Consider the following 19,083-nt stretch of genomic DNA (forward strand, 5'->3'; position numbering starts at 1 on the left):
CACCCAAAAGTGTTCTATCTACATGCAGGTGCTTACACAAAATCTGGCTCAGCTGAAAATTAAAACCTAAGTAGTGAGCAAAAGTCTCTGTACTGCATGCGTTCTGGTAGGTATGCACACAGTCAAACAAAGGGTGGAGGTGAGAAGGGTTTTAGTGCCACATACCTGCACAAATGCTCACTTTGATGCAATTACCTGCCAGTACCTTTTGACAACAGTTCAGCACTTTTGAGATGAATCAAATCCCAAACCAGTTGACAGTAATCCTCTTTAATTTAACCACTCTTCTTTAGCTTTCCTGATGATCTGAGCTCGCTGGGGCAGGAATGTAGGGGATCAAGTTGCCAGATTACTCAACCAGTTCTGACCCTGGCACGGCAGAAAGCACACCCACAGCCTCGAGAAAAGTTATTTTAATCCAAATACATAACAGGATAAAAGAAAAGAAATACATGATACACTACCGTTCAAAAGTTTGGGGTCACTTTGAAATTTTCTTATTTTTGAAAGAAAAGCACTGTTCTTTTCAATGAAGATCACTTTAAACTAATCAGAAATCCACTCTATACATTGTTAATGTGGTAAATGACTATTCTAGATAAATTCTACTAAATGTCTGGTTTTTGGTGCAATATCTCCATAGGTGTATAGAGGCCCGTTTCCAGCAACTATCACTCCAGTGTTCTAATGGTACAATGTGTTTGCTCATTGCCTCAGAAGGCTAATGGATGATTAGAAAACCCTTGTACAATCATGTTAGCACAGCTGAAAACAGTTTAGCTCTTTAGAGAAGCTATTAAACTGACCTTCCTTTGAGCAGATTGAGGCTACATCCACATGACAACGGCAACGAGATTTTATTAAAAAAATATCGCGTCCACATGGGCAACGGATCAGTAAAATATCAGGTACATATGGCAACGCAACGCTTGCTGAAAACGATGCAATACACATGCCACACCTCTCGGGGCGCTGTAAGACGGTCCCATTGGAGACACCAGAACAATAGAAGAAGTAGACGCATGCGCATAAACCCCTTCTTCTACCCAGTGTGAAGCACTGTCAGGAACAAACACACAACAAGAAGAAGATGGCTGCGACTACGCGAGGAAATCGTGCCTTCTGTGTGTACAAATTAGTTTTATTAGTGTGCATAGTTTTATATAACTTAATTTTCTTATTGTGTGTGGACATTTTGAAAAGCATTTTTATATAATTTATATAACTTTTTATATTGTGTGTGAACATTTTGAAAAGCAGTCTTATCCAATAAAAAAAAAGAAATTCAAAAAATGGTTCAGTTACTTGTTTATTTAAAAGAAAAGCTGTATACAAAAGTGAATGCAGTGCAGTGGTTCATACAAAACAGCGAGAGTGCTGCTTGTTCTAGTCATGTGGTTGTGACGTCATCGTAAACAAATCCGTTCTACTCATCCAGACGACTTCACAACGGCGCCGTTGCCAGATTTTTCCACTCTGGAACCCGTTCTCAAAAAATATCGTTTTGGGGCACCCAAAACGCCGGTGCCGTGTGGACGCCAGGCCGAAACGATAAACAATTTTATCAGATTCACCTGAATCCATTGCCATGTGGACAGGGCCTGAGTTTCTGGAGCATCACATTTGTGGGGTCGATTAAATGCTCAAAATGGGCAGAAAAATGTCTTGACTATATTTTCTATTCATTTTACAACTTATGGTTGTAAATAAAAGTGTGACTTTTCATGGAAAACACAAAATTGCCTGGGTGACCCCAAACTTTTGAACGGTAGTGTATGTTATTTGTTTGTATAAGAGGGGAACTCTCAGGGACTTCTAGGCCTTCGGAAAAGGCCCAAACATATTTCAAATGTTATATTTAATTTCTTTCATTCTTTGTGTTCATAATTTCATTGTAATTTTTTTTTCTAATTTGGCCTCATTTTCTATCAAATTTGCTTCAGAAATGAAAGGGTTACTGTTCTGAAAACATTAAAATCAAGTTATCCAATGAGATTTTTTGTTTGTTGGCTGAGAAGAGTTTAGAGCTGCTCACTCATTGGTTAGGACTTCGCTGCTGGGACAGAAGGCCATGGCAGTGTATGTTTATGTAGGAAGTGACAGATGAATTCACCAATCAGATTTTGATTTATAGTGGGAGGGACCAAAAATTTATCGCCCTAGACCTTCTCGAAAGCCAACACCAGCTTAACCACGAGTCAGCGCCATCAGCGCGGCATTGAAGTCGTCTTCCAGCTGATGTAGCATTCATCAGTAGTGTTAGCAAATGCTAATAAGGCAGTCAAGCTAGTGCTATCGAGCGCAAGTAGCACAGGCTAACGAACAAGAAACTAAGATTTCTGTCTCCAGACTCTTCTTCCACACACATTTGCTATAGTATTTTTCACTCAGACTTAAGTATTCATTTCCCTATGTAATTTACCTAGCTACTTTTAAAATCAACATCAACAACTACACACAACATAGCTACCTGGCAGCCTGCTGCTAATCCCTTGCAAAATCCTTTGCCCTGTTGCTTTTTTGCTGTGTCTGGCTCATTTTTGGCTGAGCTGAAGTCCCAACTCTAATGGTAAAGGTTCACCACTGGTTTGTATCAATAATGATCTCAAACCTATGCATGTCCTCTGTGCATACAAGATTACTGAGGCCCAAGTAAAATGAGAACAAAAAATTTGAACTCTTCAATATCAGATGTGATGAAGTCAGTTCAAAGGAAAGTCCAGCCGGCCAGTCTAACACATTTCCATATACTGTAGTATGCTCATGCTAGCTACTAGCCTGTTACCGTGGCCATGATTGGTCCGTTGTGCTGACATTCATTTCCATTTTTGACTGAACTATGCATGCATCTTTTGGGCAGGTATAAGCTTGCACAGCTGTTATTTGGCTGTTAAGATTCCTGGTGTAGTGTTTAGGTGCCATACAGTGTGGAAAATATCAGCAAGTCAAATGAGTAGCAAGGTATATAGCAGGTCTTGGCATCAGTGTGACGAAATCAAGCTGTTTCTCACCCAGCTGAACTAGCTAAACATGCAACATGGTGTCAGGTTTCACACACACACTAACCATAAGAACATAGACATTTACATAAAACAATACACCTGGCTGGAATATTAGTGGGTGACCTTTTTTTCTACATACAGTATTTATGCATTGGCAAGTTATTTAGTCAAAGATATAATCCAAGCCCATTGCTCAGAGAGTAAGGTTAGTTGATCTGAGAAACCAACAAAAGTGCACAGATACCGTACTTAGAGGTTGGGAGGAAAATAGGAAGTTTTCTGAGAGGGGGAATAGATTTAGGGGCATCTGCCTCGGTGATAAAGAAAGAAGCCAACAGGCCATGACAGGCCTGAATTACTACATGAATAGTTCTGTCTTTTTTTTTCTTGAACTACATTTTTCCTTCCTTGTTCTAGCTTTTCCCTTGCTTCACATGGCTCTTTTCTACTGGCGTAATCAAAGTGAAATGCAGGAATTGTTTCAAGTTTATCAACTATAAGTCTCAAGGTGACCCCTCAATTGGCCCAGTAATTATGACTCTGATCAGCAAAAAAAAAAAAAGAACAGCAAGAGGAAAGTGTTATTGGGGAAATGAGGGCAGGGTCAGGCTGAGACAGAACCTTAATTTCAAGTCAGTTTTTTTGGCTACACAAAGGTGTTGCCTACACAGGCTGCTGTGGCTACGAGCACAAGAGTCATTACTGAATGCAATTAGACACTTCATAAGTACAGAAAGCCCGCAGAGAATGCTCACATTGTGCACCGTGAGAGGAGATTTTGAAAGGCATCAGAAAGAAATTACCTAGTAAATTAGAAACACTCCCCTTTCCCGATCATTTATAACCTGAAGTGTCTTGTTTGTGTCAGGACTTGTTGTGTCCTGTATTGTATTTAACAGCACATAGTTTAAAGTTAGGGTGGGTAATTTTGGAGAAACCAGCAAGAGTATGCTACATTTTGAAACTATCCAACTGAATAAACTATCCCATCCCCTCCCTCCAAAGCAGCTTCTCCAAAACAAATGTCTTGTAGTACACGAGTCCGACTCATGCCCTAATTTTAAGGACTCATGACTTGACTTGGACTTGAGCACCGATGACTCAGGCTCATGCATTAACTGCATTCAGGCTCGTAAATTGGACATGAGGACTCAGATTTTTTTCTATATTTTTTGTAATGTCACAATAATTTGCCATAAGATATTTATATCTACATTAATTTTTACATGAATTTTGTGCAAGACAATGCACATTCACCTGTTCATATGTCATGGTAAGGAACAAACTAGGCCAAGTTTACATTAGACCGTATCTGTCTCGTTTTCTTCGCGGATGCACTGTCCGTTTACATTAAAACGCCTGGAAACGCCGGGAAACGGGAATTCGCCAGGGTCCACGTATTCAATCCAGATCGTGTCTGGTCCGGTGCTGTGTAAACATTGAGAATACGCGGATACGCTGTGCTGAGCTCTAGCTGGCGTCGTCATTGGACAACGTCACTGTGACATCCACCTTCCTGATTCGCTGGCGTTGGTCATGTGACGCGACTGCTGAAAAACGGCGCGGACTTCCGCCTTGTATCACCTTTCATTAAAGAGTATAAAAGTATGAAAATACTGCAAATACTGATGCAAATACTGCCCATTGTGTAGTTATGATTGTCTTTAGGCTTGCCATCCTTCCACTTGCAAGTGGTAAGTGACGCGCATGCCCGACATGCACTGAGATCACACATACAGCGGCTCAGTCCCGAATCACAGCTCGTGCGCTCCACTCGTGCGCTCTGTGAGCTGCGCAGGGCCGGAGTGCACACCCTCCAGAGGGCACTCGCTGTTCAGGGCGGAGTGATTTGGAGCGCAGGATGCCTGCGGAGCCGAGCGTATCCGTGTATTGGCGTTGCTGTGTGCACGCGAATCGTGTATTGGCGTTGCTGTGTGCACACTAATCGTTTTAAAAACGTTAATCTGATGATCCGCTGATACGGTCTAATGTAAACCCCACCTAATGTTAATGATGCTAAAATGCCTGGAAAGAACGCCCCAGGATTGTCCGCTTTGCTCATACAGACTCCTCGTGCAGTGGTGGTGGTGGTGGGGAGGATGCACTGCTATGTTTTCCATATGTAGAAGAACTATCGAGGAGATGACGGGATCAACCTCGAACTTCAATCATCATTTGGCAAGACTCCACCCAGAGAAGGAAGTGACACGCTATGTTCATTGCCCTGTTGATAGCGAGGCTTGCTTGCTGACTGATGAACTAGCTAGTGTTAACCCTCTCTCATGTTATTTGCCCTGTTGATAGTGGGCGGGGCTTGCTGAGCAATGAACAAGCTTTTTATCGGTTGCCTAGTAACTAAAATGGGACAGTCAGGCAGTAACGTTAGTCCAACACAGTAGCAGAGATGGTTTGACATAAAGGCAGCAACAGCCACCATCAAATGGTGCAATTGGAGTCTTGTTCTCGGATTCGACTCGAAATTTTCTTTAATGACTTGGACATTAAAATGACTTGGAAAGTGTAGCGCATCGTCATCATATCCAACTACCTCATGTCTCATTCATATGTAAGAAAACACCTCACATTAATGAATGTAAACAACAAACATGGCTATTGTTATTACTCAGCTGTCAACTAGCTCGCTAGCTTTAGCAGTATGTCTGCTTTGCCTTGTGGAAAAATCCAGTCACGCACACGGGCTGAATGCGTGCAGGTAGGCAGGTAGACAGGCAGGTCAGCCATCCAATAATTTCATTCTGACTGAATGAAATGATTAGATTGGCTTTTTTTATTTAACAGCCCTGCGACTGCCACAGATGACGGATTTTTTTCTTTTCATTATAAGAGCATTTGATTTATTCATTGCTGTTGGGATGTAAAAAGAATTTCAAGAAATATAACAAAAAAAAAATGCTTCTAAAAATTACCTACCCTAGCTTTAATATGAAACCATCCCACTTCCGAGGTTGTACATTATGCAATATCTGCTCAAGTCTCTGTAATCATGAAGAAATCTGGTAGTCTATTGAGTCTGGTTCAATGCTAATCTATATGTGTATTTTTGGGGGTTAAAATTCTGATATACATCATGATGTGTCCAAAATTGTTCATTTTGATCAAGTTTTTCACATCATAATTAATCTATTGAATATTTTATTAAAAACATAATGAGGAGAGTAAGTAGGTGCTATCCTGGTGTGTGTGTGTGTGGTGTGTTGGGGGGGGTTGTTTCTGTGCCATTGTCCCAGCACTGGCACTAAGTGACTGATTTAGACTCAAAGCCTGGGTGTTCTCAGAGAGCCCATCTGTGGATTAAGTAGATAGCATTCAAGTGAGCTAACCTAATTCTAACCAATCTAGTCTGGATTTATTGTGGACGTCTGTACAAGGGGATCTGATAGAGCCCCATATCAGTCCCTTTATTTGCATCAACAGAGACAGCAACTGCTTCTTTGAGGCCTATAAACATCAAACCATGTCTCCAAACCCAGACATAATTTCTGTATTTTACAGATCTTACGGCAAATGCACAGACAGGCCGGGATCCAGGAAGTGGAAATAAAAACGGCAGCCGACGCTCAACTCTCCTCGAAATGAGCCTGTGCCTGCTCCCAACCAAATGAGATTACACGTTTCCAGATTTGTAAAAATGGATATACGAAATTTGATAAGCATCGCACTCAAGTGTAAGTGTCTCCTATATTCAATACATTCTTAATGCACAAGCTAAAAGAGTGTCGTACAAGGAAAAGCTGCTTCGTAATAGAGTTGTAGTTGTGCTGATGGAGGGTCATATGAGATTGGCGTGGTTCATATAATACCTTGTGCAGCACCAAGAGGGAAAGTGGCAATAACAAGACACCAGAAATGCAGTTTGAAGGAAGCATGATTTTAAGGACACATATGAAATACTAAAACTTTAAAGGTGCAGTCAGCGATCATACAGTAAACCAGGAAAATGCTACATACATACACATGTACAGCACTGGTGTTCTGGTTCAACAAACTGCTTTGTTATCTTTTAACTGCAAATTTTACAAATATTATATAGAAAATGGTGGTGTAGTGGTTAGCACTGTCGCCTCGCAGCAAGAAGGTTCTGGGTTCAAGCCCAGTGGCCGACGAGGGCCTTTCTGTGTGGAATTTGTATGTTCTCCCCATGTCTGTGTGGGTTTTCTCTGGGTACTCCAGTTTCCCCCACAGTCCAAAGACATGCAGGTTAGGTTAACTGGTGACTCTAAATTGACCGTGAATGGTTGTGTGTCTTTATGTGTCAGCCCTGCGATGATCTGGCGACTTGTCCAGGGTGTACCCCTCCTCTCCCCGCTGGGATAGGTTCCAGCTTGCCCACGACCCTGCACAGGATAAGCGTCTTTGGATGGATAATGGTGAAAACCTTCATCTTGCCATCAACCAAGTGAGTAGAACAAAAGAGAGAAGATACTGCAGGGAAAGAAAGGGGCCGAAACAAAGCTTTGTATCATCTCACTCTCAGCGATCCAAATAAGATAGTGCCATCATTACCAAGTCTACTCATCTGCAGCGCTCCCTTTTTAGCCTAATTTTACCTTCCATCTGCATACTCGTTGAGCTAATTAAATCTTTCCCTTCTCTCTCTCGCCATCTCTGTCTCTCTAGTCATCGGAATGACAAATAATGCAATGCAATTTTGGCACATTATTATGTATGAAATGTGAGGAATAATGTATTCCACACGGCTGAATATTTCTAGACTTGCATGTAATGAGCACAACAGCAAAGTCAACTGTGTGTGGAAGCGCGTATGTCTATGTAGACGTGTGTAAGAGAAGTTTCTCACTTTTGCCTTCCTTACGTTCTCATTCATCTCCTTAGTTGGTGAACTTTCTGGTCAGCACAATCCACAATCCACTCAGTACTTGGATGTAGACTGTACGTGTGTGTGTCTATATTATATATATATATATATATATATATATATATATATATATATATATATATATATATATAAATAAAACAGATATACAGAACGATAAATAGATAGACAGATAATGCTAGAGTGAGTGAGTGATAAAAAGTGCGTAGTGTTGCACCTGCTGGATCCTCTGGGCTCCTGGTTCTGTCCCGCTTGGCTTTAATTTACAGTGGGGAAAAATAATTAGAATCTCACTTTTGCGAAGAGTGGAGTGAAAATGTAAACAATGCTTCCCTGCGGGCGAGTGCTTTATCACAGTGACAGGTGCATTTGAATGAGTCTGTGTGTGAGTGTGTGTGGCGGACAGCCTGGGTTATTTATGTGGTAGTGGCACATGGCAAGTCTGGTACAGTTTGATATGATAGAGCACAGAGCACACGGAGATGGTTGCTCGATCTAACCAGAATGATGGACGAACAGACAGAACCAACAGGAGCCAATGTGGGCCACTGAGAGCCCGACAACTCACACATCCAAGGATAGAAAAGGAAGTATGCATAAACAAAAACTAGAAACACAGACCTAAACATAGTTATGTCTGGGGATACGTAGTTCACCATTTTTACTGTCTCTCAAATACAAAAAAAAAAATCCTTTTTCTGTTAATTCATACATGCACACAGGCCCCAGGCATGCAGGCGTGACCTTATCAACACTCCAACTCCAGTGGTTGAGTGCTGCGCACAAAGTTATTCTCTCTGCTGAACTTAGCTGAGTCACATGCAAATATCATATCCCAAAAATAAGAGACCACAAATGTGTTTCAATATTTACAATCAACATGTCTACAAACATTCCTTTACTCATCTTCAGACACAGCGGCATGGTGGTGTAGTGGTTAGCACTGTTGCCTCACAGCAAGAAGGTTCTGGGTTTGAGCCCAGTGGCTGACGAGGGGCTTTCTGTGTGGAGTTTGCATGTTCTCCCTGTGTCTGCGTGGGTTTCCTCTGGGTGCTCCGGTTTCCTCCCCAGTCCAAAGACATACAGGTTAGGCTAATTGGTGGCTCTAAATTGGCTGTGAGTCTAAATGGTTGTTTGTCTCTATGTCTTGTCTCAGCCCTGCGATGACCTGCCAACTTGTCCAGGGTGTACCCCGCTTCTCGCCATAGTCAGCTGAGATAGGTTCCAGTTTGCCTGGGATCCCTGCACAGGATAAACGGTTATGGATAATGTATGGATCTTCAGTAACCTCTTTATCTTGATCAGGGTCAAGGAGGATCTGGAACACTGGGCATGATTCAGGAACACACCTTGGATGGGATGCCAATCCATCGCCAATCCATCACAGGGCACCATGCACACACAACCAATGGAACTAACAACATGTTTACGCAGGTGTTAGTACCCCCGAAAACCGACACAGACCCAAACTCAGGATCAAACCAGGGATCTTGGAGCTGTAACGTATCAAATGTATCCTGTCAATGGTTCTGTATCGTCTGTGGATAGTGAAACATATTTGATTTTAATTTTATTGAGCTTTGCCTTAACATAATTGAAAATAACATGGACAAGCAAACAAAATAATAAGTACTATTACACATAGGCAGGGTCACCACAACACTTTATACCAATTACAGTGGGCCTAGTTAATAAAAACAAACAAACAAAAAAAACAAAAGAAGATGGATAGATACGCTAATACGCTGGTAAGGATGCGTGTTACATTTCACACAGACAGTTTTCCATGAACGCAGGTCTTCTACGTTATACACAGAGATAAGTGCACCATGATAGTAAGCTTGTAACAAGAATTTAAACTGTATGACAGAAACCTGGGGTAATCTGAAATGTTCAGGAAGAGAGGTCCAAATTCTAGTGGTTCTCACGAAAAGTGAGTATTGGTGTGTCACAGTTCTACACTTACGTACGAGGATGAACAGAGATTACACTGGGATTTGCAGTCCATCTAGTTAATCTAGTTGGTATCAAGCGCCTGGGCAAAACATCAGATGAGACTGTTACAATGGCATTTATGACCTGAAAAAAGAATACCATATTCAAAAACTTGGCAAAAGGTTAAAGGGGAAGTGAAGGCAAATTTTTTATCATCAAAATTCTGTTTATCTCATTTTATTAAATATAGGAATGCATTTCTGACAGCCATTTTGTCACTGCTATAGCAAGTTATTCGTGTTTGAAATAATGCAATATATCAGTCCATATGTCAAAGCAATGGCCGTAAACGAGATTCGTTGAGACCTGTGCGAAACTTCGTAGGACGGAAGTAAAATGTACAGCGGAAATCAAAGTGACCAACATCTGCCGACGTTCCCTGTGTCTGAAATCGCTCACTCGTTCACTACTCCCTATATAAGGAATTACTATATAGAGGACTATATAGTGAGCTCACTGGTAAAATGAAACAACACTTTCGGACACTATAGTCCATCACGCTGGTATTTACGTCATTACTGTCACACAATTAAAACGTGCCAGATCAGGCAGCTGGTGGGTTTTCAAAATAATAAATACATGCATGTGTTTTTGTGATAAATCCATATTCTACTGAGCGCATTTCCCACATTAATCAATACAAAGTACCTGCATCTTTCAGGTTTTTTTTAATCAAGGCTGAATACTTTCTTCTTTGCCGCTGCCTTTTATTAAATCAAATTTGAGACTTTTAATTTGATTTCTTTCAGCGCAACCGCAATGCATGATGGGATATATTGCTTTGGTTAGTGACCATTGGTTGTACACTACTTTTCATGATGCATTGTGGGATACTTTGAATGCACTATATAGGGTGTAAATAATCCTCACTAAGTTTTCAGCCAGCACTACAAGATGGCGTCCTCACTATATAGTGCCCTATATAGTGAGTAGGGAGCGATTTCGGACACGGGTTGTCAAAAGACACATGCGCCCTCTTTCGAATCCTGATGTAATCAAGATGGAAGTTTTGTTTGTTTTGACAGCAATCAGGAAAGTTTGAAAAAAGTAGGCAGTAATCGTCATTTAAACTTGTTTCAGTGCAATATTCCGTTTGGAAAACAGTTTTCAAAATGGCAGCACTGACACCTGGCTGACACTTCACGTTTCGAAGTCTTGCACAAGTCTCGTGAAGATCGGGCGGATAAGCGATGACTGCTGTGGACCAAACAAACTAAACTCAATGTGGCTAAAAATCGAATAGGCCGATAAGTATAATATTTCATTGCAATTAGCTGTCAATACCAGTCACGGGCGATTGCTCTAAGACAACGAGGGAGGCTCAGCCTCCTCTAAAAATGACGAACATCGTGTAGGATGAATTGTGCTAGGCTTATGTTATAGCCGACCTTATAACATTGCTATTTCAGATCCAGAATCATAGAAATATATGTGCTCAACCCAACTACAGTGCGAAATCATTCCGTTATAACTTTCCCCAGTTCGCCTAATGTGTGCATGAGTTTTTCCCCCTCGTGACAGCACGATGCAGCCCAGCCTCAGTGCACTTCAATGGCATTTGGGAGCTCTGCGCTTTTCAATATCAAAATGCAAGACGATTATTGGACAAATACTGCGAAAACGCCCGCCTACGGACTCTGAGCCTCACATGGAAGGAACATGGCAGTTTCTGCGAGGAGACTGGTGATTGGTGAAAGCGGCTGGATATTTTCTTTGATTGACAGCTCGTTTCAAATATAGACAGGCAGCGGTACAGTGTTGCCAGATTAGGTGGTTTCCTGCCCAATTGGGCAGTTTTAAGTGCATTTTGGCGGGTTTTGAACATATTTTGGGCTGGATAACGTCAGCAGTATCTGGCAACATCAGTTCAGTCCCATGCGGATTCGCAAGTGGTGTGGTGTATTGTAAGAGATCAGCTTACATTTCAATTTCATTCATTACATACGGTTTCTACCAGCTTTTTTAGTTTGTATATATTTTCATTGTAAATAAAGTGTAAATATAGTGTTGTCAAGTTTGCTATCTTAGTTCCAGAAATGTCGTTTATTTGAGTGACTGAACTTGAACTTGAGGGGGCTAGTCAGCTAGCAAGAAAGCTGCGCACGGATGCCAAGCATTGCTGATTTAATTTTGGGGAAGCCATTTGCCAGTCTTCTTTTCGAGGAAAAAATTAAAATTAAAGAGCAGGGTAGACCAACGCCTCAAATTGACTTGGTGAAAAAGGTAGGGAATAATACTCGTTCCTTTCAGCTCTCCTGGTACGAGAAAGTGAATTGGCTAACAGCAAGTGACCCACATCAACAACAGTAAATAGGCTACTTTAGTAATATGTCATGGATGGACCAAAAATATAGAATCTATTTAAAATGTTTATGCTGAGTATATTATATTGGAATATATATTTTTCTGGATATGAATTAAACACAGCTACAATTTGGAAAACATTTTTAAACAAAAACACAGCCGAGGTCAATTTTTAAACATGCCACAATTTTAAAATATAAAATGTTAAAATATACCCCCCCAACACCACCATCATGTATATTGGACAGTAGGCTAATGGGCCAAAAGAACCTGTTATTTCACAGTTTGTGACCCTGCCAACAATCGGCCAGATCAGAGGCAAGAGTATGGGCAAAATTGATGTGTTTTTTCTTTTAAAATCTGGAAATATCGTAACCGACCAGCCTCCCCTGTTTGAAAGACTACCAGCCGCCACTGATACCAGTCATGATATAAGGTTACCAAAACCAAAAACGTAATTGAATAACAGGTTAATTAAGAAATAAAGCAAGTTTAAAAATGACTTCAGTTCCCCTTCAATGGCAGCATGTCTGTCCGTATCACTCTCCGAGGAAAGAAAGGGGAGGTCTAGAATAAACATTTGATGTGTCCATTATTAATCCATTCATTTATCAATACTCCATAAATAACAAACCAGAAAAGCGTGTGTGTATGTGTGTCTCTTTGTATATGTGTGTGTACCCTATATTTGTTCTATTTCCAACTGTAGCCATCTCACATGATTAATGCCTACATTTTAACCATAATGTTTACATAATAGTGATGCAATTTTGAAGTCATTTCTGTGAATGCAGTGTTCTGTGCCTGAGAGTTCATATTGTAAAGCAGCAGAGCAGATGCATTGTAATTCTAATTCATATTCTAAACCAGCAGATGCAGAAGGCTCAGCTAATCAGAGCTCGGCCCCACGCATGGATAACCCACACATTGCCAGCCATTAGAACAGAATAGAAATAGGCTATTATTGTAGACTTGTGGAAGAAGGAGCAGCCAGTTTATGCAATTAATGCTGTTTATCTGCCATTTGGATCTGGAGAGGCTGAATGTAACCTAGTAAAAGCTCAGACATGACAGGCAACTGATGGGACAACAGTATGTTGTTCCATCAGTACAGCGAGGCTATGCATCTCTCATTTACCCCAGTGCAAACTCATTCTCTGCACTTCACATCCAAGCTGTTTCGGTGTCAGTATTAAAAAGATATCTTATTAAAAATGCTATGCGTATTTAAAACATGCTGTTTAAAATACTGTCAAAGAGAGTAACTGTAGATCCAGAGCTGAGAAAGCTGGAACAGAGAAGGAAAGAAAAGCAAGGAGAGACACTGAGAGTGATAACATCTCATCTGAGGATTACCTTACTGATGCATCTGCATAATTCCCTGTTACTAATCTGCTTTTATAAATGCTTCAAAAATCCTGTTTCATCCATAAACAATTCCTTTAGGTCATCTTCCACTTAGTAGCACAAACCAAGATTGCCTGGTTAAGATACTTTCTAAGTTTTGTTTGTTCAGAGTGTTTCACACGTTACAATACAAGTTCTTTAATATGCAATTCACACTGAAGGTCATTTGAATATTTTATTCTAATTTGCTTTTTTTGCTGGATGTTCTGTAATATTAATATCTACAAAATGAAATGATGCATGGAAGGTGAGTTTGCTTAAATTACTAGATATTCAAATATGTTCCTTTAATTGCCTTTCAGATTTTTCAAGTGTAGGTCATAAAAAGAATTGTCCCCGACACACAATTATTTTTGTTTAGTGGACCGAAAGCTACTGAATTTGAATCACAGACTTCCAATTTTATTTTATTTTTTTCTGACAGAACAATTAGTGAATTTAAGACCATGTGGCCCTAAATTTTCCGCTATTTTTTCCTGCTTCATCACGACCCAATACAAGATAATACGTCATGCATGACGTGGTGGGCTTTCCCCATTCACGCAAGGCATTGTGGGATACAAATTTGAAACAGGAGAGGAAAATGGAGGACATGACCTGTGAAAGACCGACTACAGTAACGGAAAGTGAGAAGAAAATATGTTATATTGTGAAGGAAAGGAAACGCAGGACCAAACTAATAAATATCGGCGGTCAGCGAGCACCTCGGTGTGATCAGCTGTTTGTTTAGGGACAAGATGATGTAACTGTCAGTGCACAGTCAAGGCAAACCTGTAGATGGCAGTAATGCAACACTGGATACCAGTTGTCGTAAAACCCAAAATAAGAAGGAAAAGAAGAAGAAGGTAAACATGCACATGCGCACACGGACTTCTTCTGTCTGCTTGACTGCGTGAAGCGAGTCATTTCATGTACATTATTTGCTAGGAATCCCCTCAAATTAAATAACTTCCCAGCCACAGAACGGCTTGCTTTTTTTTTTTTTGAGATATTACAGAAATAAACATACATCACAATTTCATATGGAACTAAATTTCACCAATTTTATGAAATCGAAAGGCCGTCTAGCTTTAACTTTCATACTGTGCTTTCCCAAATGGTAAAAATAATTCACAATTATTCATACTTTATTTCCTTTATATGGTGGTGTAGTGGTTAGCACTATCGCCTCACAGCAAGAAGGTTCTGGGTTCGAGCCCAGTGGCCGACAGGGGCCTTTCTGTGTGGAGTTTGCATGTTCTCCCCGTGTCTACATGGGTTTCCTCTGGGTGCTCTGGTTTCCCCCACAGTCCAAAGACATGCAGGTTAGGTTAATTGGTGGCTCTAAATTGACCGTAGGTGTGAATGTGAGTGTGAATGGTTGTTTGTCTCTATGTGCTAGCCCTGTGATGACCTGGTGACTTATCCAGGGTGTACCCCGCTTCTCACCCGTAGTCAGCTGGGATAGGCTCCAGCTAGCTCCTGACCCTGCACAGGATAAGCGGCTACAGAGAATGGATGGATTTCCTATATAGCTTACATACCGGGGCAGCACGGTGGTGTAGTGGTTAGCGCTGTCGCCTCACAGCAAGAAGGTCCGGGTTCGAGCTCCGTGGCCGGCAAGGGCCTTTCTGTGCGGAGTTTGCATGTTCTCCCCGTGTCCGCGTGGGTTTCCTCCGGGTGCTCCGGTTTCCCCCACAGTCCAAAGACATGCAGGTTAGGTTAACTGGTGACTAAATTGACCGTAGGTGTGAATGTGAGTGTGAATGGTTGTCTGTGTCTATGTGTCAGCCCTGTGATGACCTGGCGACTTGTCCAGGGTGTACCCCGCCTCTCACCCATAGTCAGCTGGGATAGGCTCCAGCTTGCCTGCGACCCTGTAGAACAGGATAAAGCGGCGAGAGATAATGAGATGAGATGAGATGAGCTTACATACCGATTCAACTTTCTTCACATCACAAAGATGAACTTTTTTCATGGGTTTCTGTTGGTTATTGGGAATATGTTTATCTTTCGTTTTCCCAACACTAAGTGATTGTTTCTTTGCCATAGAAGAAAGTAAAGCCACACAGTTTGAGTTACTGACTTTGACAAAGACTTGCATGTTTTGTTTTGTTTTTATGATCTGTTCCCTCGTTTTTAAAATGAAAGCGTAGAATATTACCATACTGATGTGTACTTGAAACTATGCTATATTTTATTCCAATAAGTAAAATGGAAAACAACATCTACATAACGTCCCTATGAGCGAAAAAAAAAATACTGCGGCTTTATATACTGCTCCTAAACTTACTTACATCTATTAAAAAAGAAAACCATCTTATACACACTATGATGGGAGAAAGAATCCCTGAAAATGAAATGAATAAACAGTTGTACTGGTATATAATATCAATAGTAGCCTGGACTAATATCACGAAAGGTGTTCTGAATGAGAACGAACCTTCGAAGACAGACATTCTTTCTTAAAAATCCCATTCATCCAGAACATCTTGAGAGAATGTTCCCTCATCTGTCGACAGTTCAATTTGTTCCCTCTGTTCTACATTATGAGAGGAGGAGGGGTGCAGGATCTATGAGAGTTTGAACATGTGGACCTAATTTTGCAGCTTCCAGCTGCATTTGTTTTGACAGCTGACTTGGTGAGCAACATATTAGGATGAAATGGAATGAAATGAAAAGCCTATCTCCGATGTGTCTGCTGAATGAATCTCCCATATTTTGTGGAAACAGTCAGCCTAGCTGTTTAGTTCAATGAAAGATTTCTCTTTTTTTTTCAGACTGTTCACATAAGACTGACCCACAGTCAAATCAACAATGAATATATTTATCACAATGGGATAAAATAGCAACATTTCTGATATAATTTTGGATAAAGTAACGACTAAACCAAATCCAGACCCAGTATTACTGAATGACTTCGTCCCACATCATCATTTGTGAATCAGAATGAAGCCCAACCTATTAAAAGCATGTAGATAAAAATGCATTAAAGGTGGAGTACGAGATTTTTTGTCAGGAGTATTTTTTACCATATTGCTTGAAAAGCTCCTCACACCCATGTTGCAAGCAGTACAATAGAAGGTTTGACCCAAAAATGAAATATTTTAATCCAGTCTACAGTGTAAAATAAAGGAAAAATGCCATCAAATCCTATCGAGGTAACCACCTCAAAATGATTGGATACTGACACGTCAATCAGACTGAAGCCCGCGACCCCAACCCCCCCAACCCTCACCGCCCCACCCCCGCCCCTACCTTTGCGCGTACAGTATGCGCAGGGACCACTCCAGCCATTTCAAAGCAACGGATAGATAGCCTACCATGCAATGGTGGCCCTGTTTCTACTCGATAGGTAAGATAACATTATGTATTTATTACATTTTCAGATAGGACAGTGTTGTCGTTTTAACAAGTGTACACCCTGGCAGCAAGAGCATAAGCGATGATACGGACCACAATGTAGGTTTTGCTAAGTTAGCATGATTTGCAAAGTTAGCTGACACGGATTGTTATACTAACGCGTATAGTCGTATTACGTCCTTGATGGTAGTTTTTCCATGGTATTTATTTCATGCATACAAACGATTTGTTAGCTTAGCTGTATGTGGCACAAACGATAACTCTTATTTATTGTTTTCTTAGTTATGAAGGCATGGCACAAGCCAGTTCGACACCAATGAAGCATGGGTTTTTGAAACCACCTCCTCCTCCCGTATCCACTATTCGTTCGGATTCACTCTCAGGCTCTGACCTGTAAGTACCATTATGTTCACATAAACATGGTTTTGGCAACATGCTTTGGAGGCGCAGGTAGGGAGGGGGATGGAGATGCGGGGGGAGGGGGAGGAGGGGTGGAGACGCGGGGGGGTGGGAGCATGGCGAGGGCGGGCATGTTTCTTTTCAAAATATGGCTTGCGGGAACTGTTATTCCAAAATCTCGTACTCCACCTTTAATATAAAAATGCATATTGATTCCCCCCCCCATCAAATGCATTTCACTAGATAGTAACACACCCAAGGATCAAATTTGTAATTTCATGAAGTAGGTTCGAAAACGTGTCTTTTCTCACATTTAAGTCCATGTCAAATTTTATGGAATAGCTGTTACTTTAAGTCAGAACTGATCAAGATATTAGGACAAATCCCAAATCAAAATCTGATTTTGTATAATGTATGAACCAGCGTGTGAAATGATGTGAGTGTATCTCTACTGAACGTGTAAGAAAAATGACTTGGTACATTGCAGTGGGCCATTCTGGAAGAAGATATGATATATCTTATCGCAGTAAACAACAGAATCCTAATATGAAACAATATTTTAGCATGAATCCTTACATCGTCTAAGCTATGTAGGGCTATGTTTCAGGAAATACACTGCATATATAAAATCCAGCTGCATAAATGTGCCTATACAGACACCATATATAACTCTAAACACCTCCTGGTCCTTTTTTTTTTTTTTTGGTGTGTGTGTGTGGTGGGGGGTGGAGGGGAATTCTTGTTTTTGGCTGACATGAGTGGAACCCAATGTGGCCGTCTGCTGCCTCGAGGTTCAATGTGCTGTGTGTTCTGAGATGCTCACCATGGTGGTGAAGAGTGCTTATTTGGGCTACTGTAGCCTTCTTGTCAGCTTGAACCAGTCTGGGTCTGGGCATTCGACTCTGACCTCTCTCATCAACCATCCACAGAACCACAGAACTACCACTCACTGGATGTTTTTTTTGTTTTTTGCACCATTGTGTCTAAAAAACCCCCAGCAGTTCCTGAAAGTCAGCATATCAGACACTCCCTGGCTGTGCTGTGAAAATTGTCCATGCAGATGCTCATCTAAGTTTCCAAATCTGTCATTGCTTAACTCTTAATATTCACGACAGAAAATATTCATCATTAAAAAGCTTATAATCTCTGCTTTCCAAATAAATGCATCTCATTAAGATCTGTTCAGTACTTTGGGAGCAACGCCACATTAAAGTTGGTACAACAGAGTAAAAACTCTGCTTGCATGACGTCGGGAAACTGACGGTGCTTTTTGAGTCATGGGAAAGCGCTCAGGCTCTCTCTCTTCTGATCGGTTTCTGACTGGATTACTCGTGAATATCAATCAGATAACTTTCATAGGGATGTTCTCTCACTCTCACTGTTTCTGATGAAGTATTCAGGAAAAATTTTCCATCAGCTAGTTTTGATGTTATGATTCACGGGAGACTTTGAAGTGAGTTTTCATAGCTTTACCTACTTATTTTTTTTTCAAATCAAACCGATTCATGTAAATAAATAACTACTTTAGAATACAACTGTAGTTATTTTTATGAAAAATATTGAGATCTTAGTGGTCAGAATGAGATTTAAAAAAAACGGAAGTCAGAAACGCGAGTGTCAATTTCAGTTCAGTTAATTAGGATTGTTTATTGGATGTGGCTCACACAGTTTTTTCAAGGTTCGCCTTGAAAGCTGTGAATGTTAATCAAAATAATCATTTATATTCTTTCATATACAGTGGTGCTTGAAAGTTTGTGAACCCTTTAGAATTTTCTATAT

General features: G+C 40.8%; 1 protein-coding gene across 6 annotated transcripts in view; it reads right to left on the bottom strand.

Annotated features, from left to right (window-relative positions):
* Positions 1 to 19,083, bottom strand: part of ofcc1 (orofacial cleft 1 candidate 1) — a 285,101-nt gene that overhangs the window by 23,139 nt on the left and 242,879 nt on the right. The window lies entirely within an intron of this gene.

Source organism: Neoarius graeffei, chromosome 19 (genome assembly GCF_027579695.1).
Source record: "Neoarius graeffei isolate fNeoGra1 chromosome 19, fNeoGra1.pri, whole genome shotgun sequence".
Taxonomy (NCBI): Eukaryota; Metazoa; Chordata; class Actinopteri; order Siluriformes; family Ariidae; genus Neoarius; species Neoarius graeffei.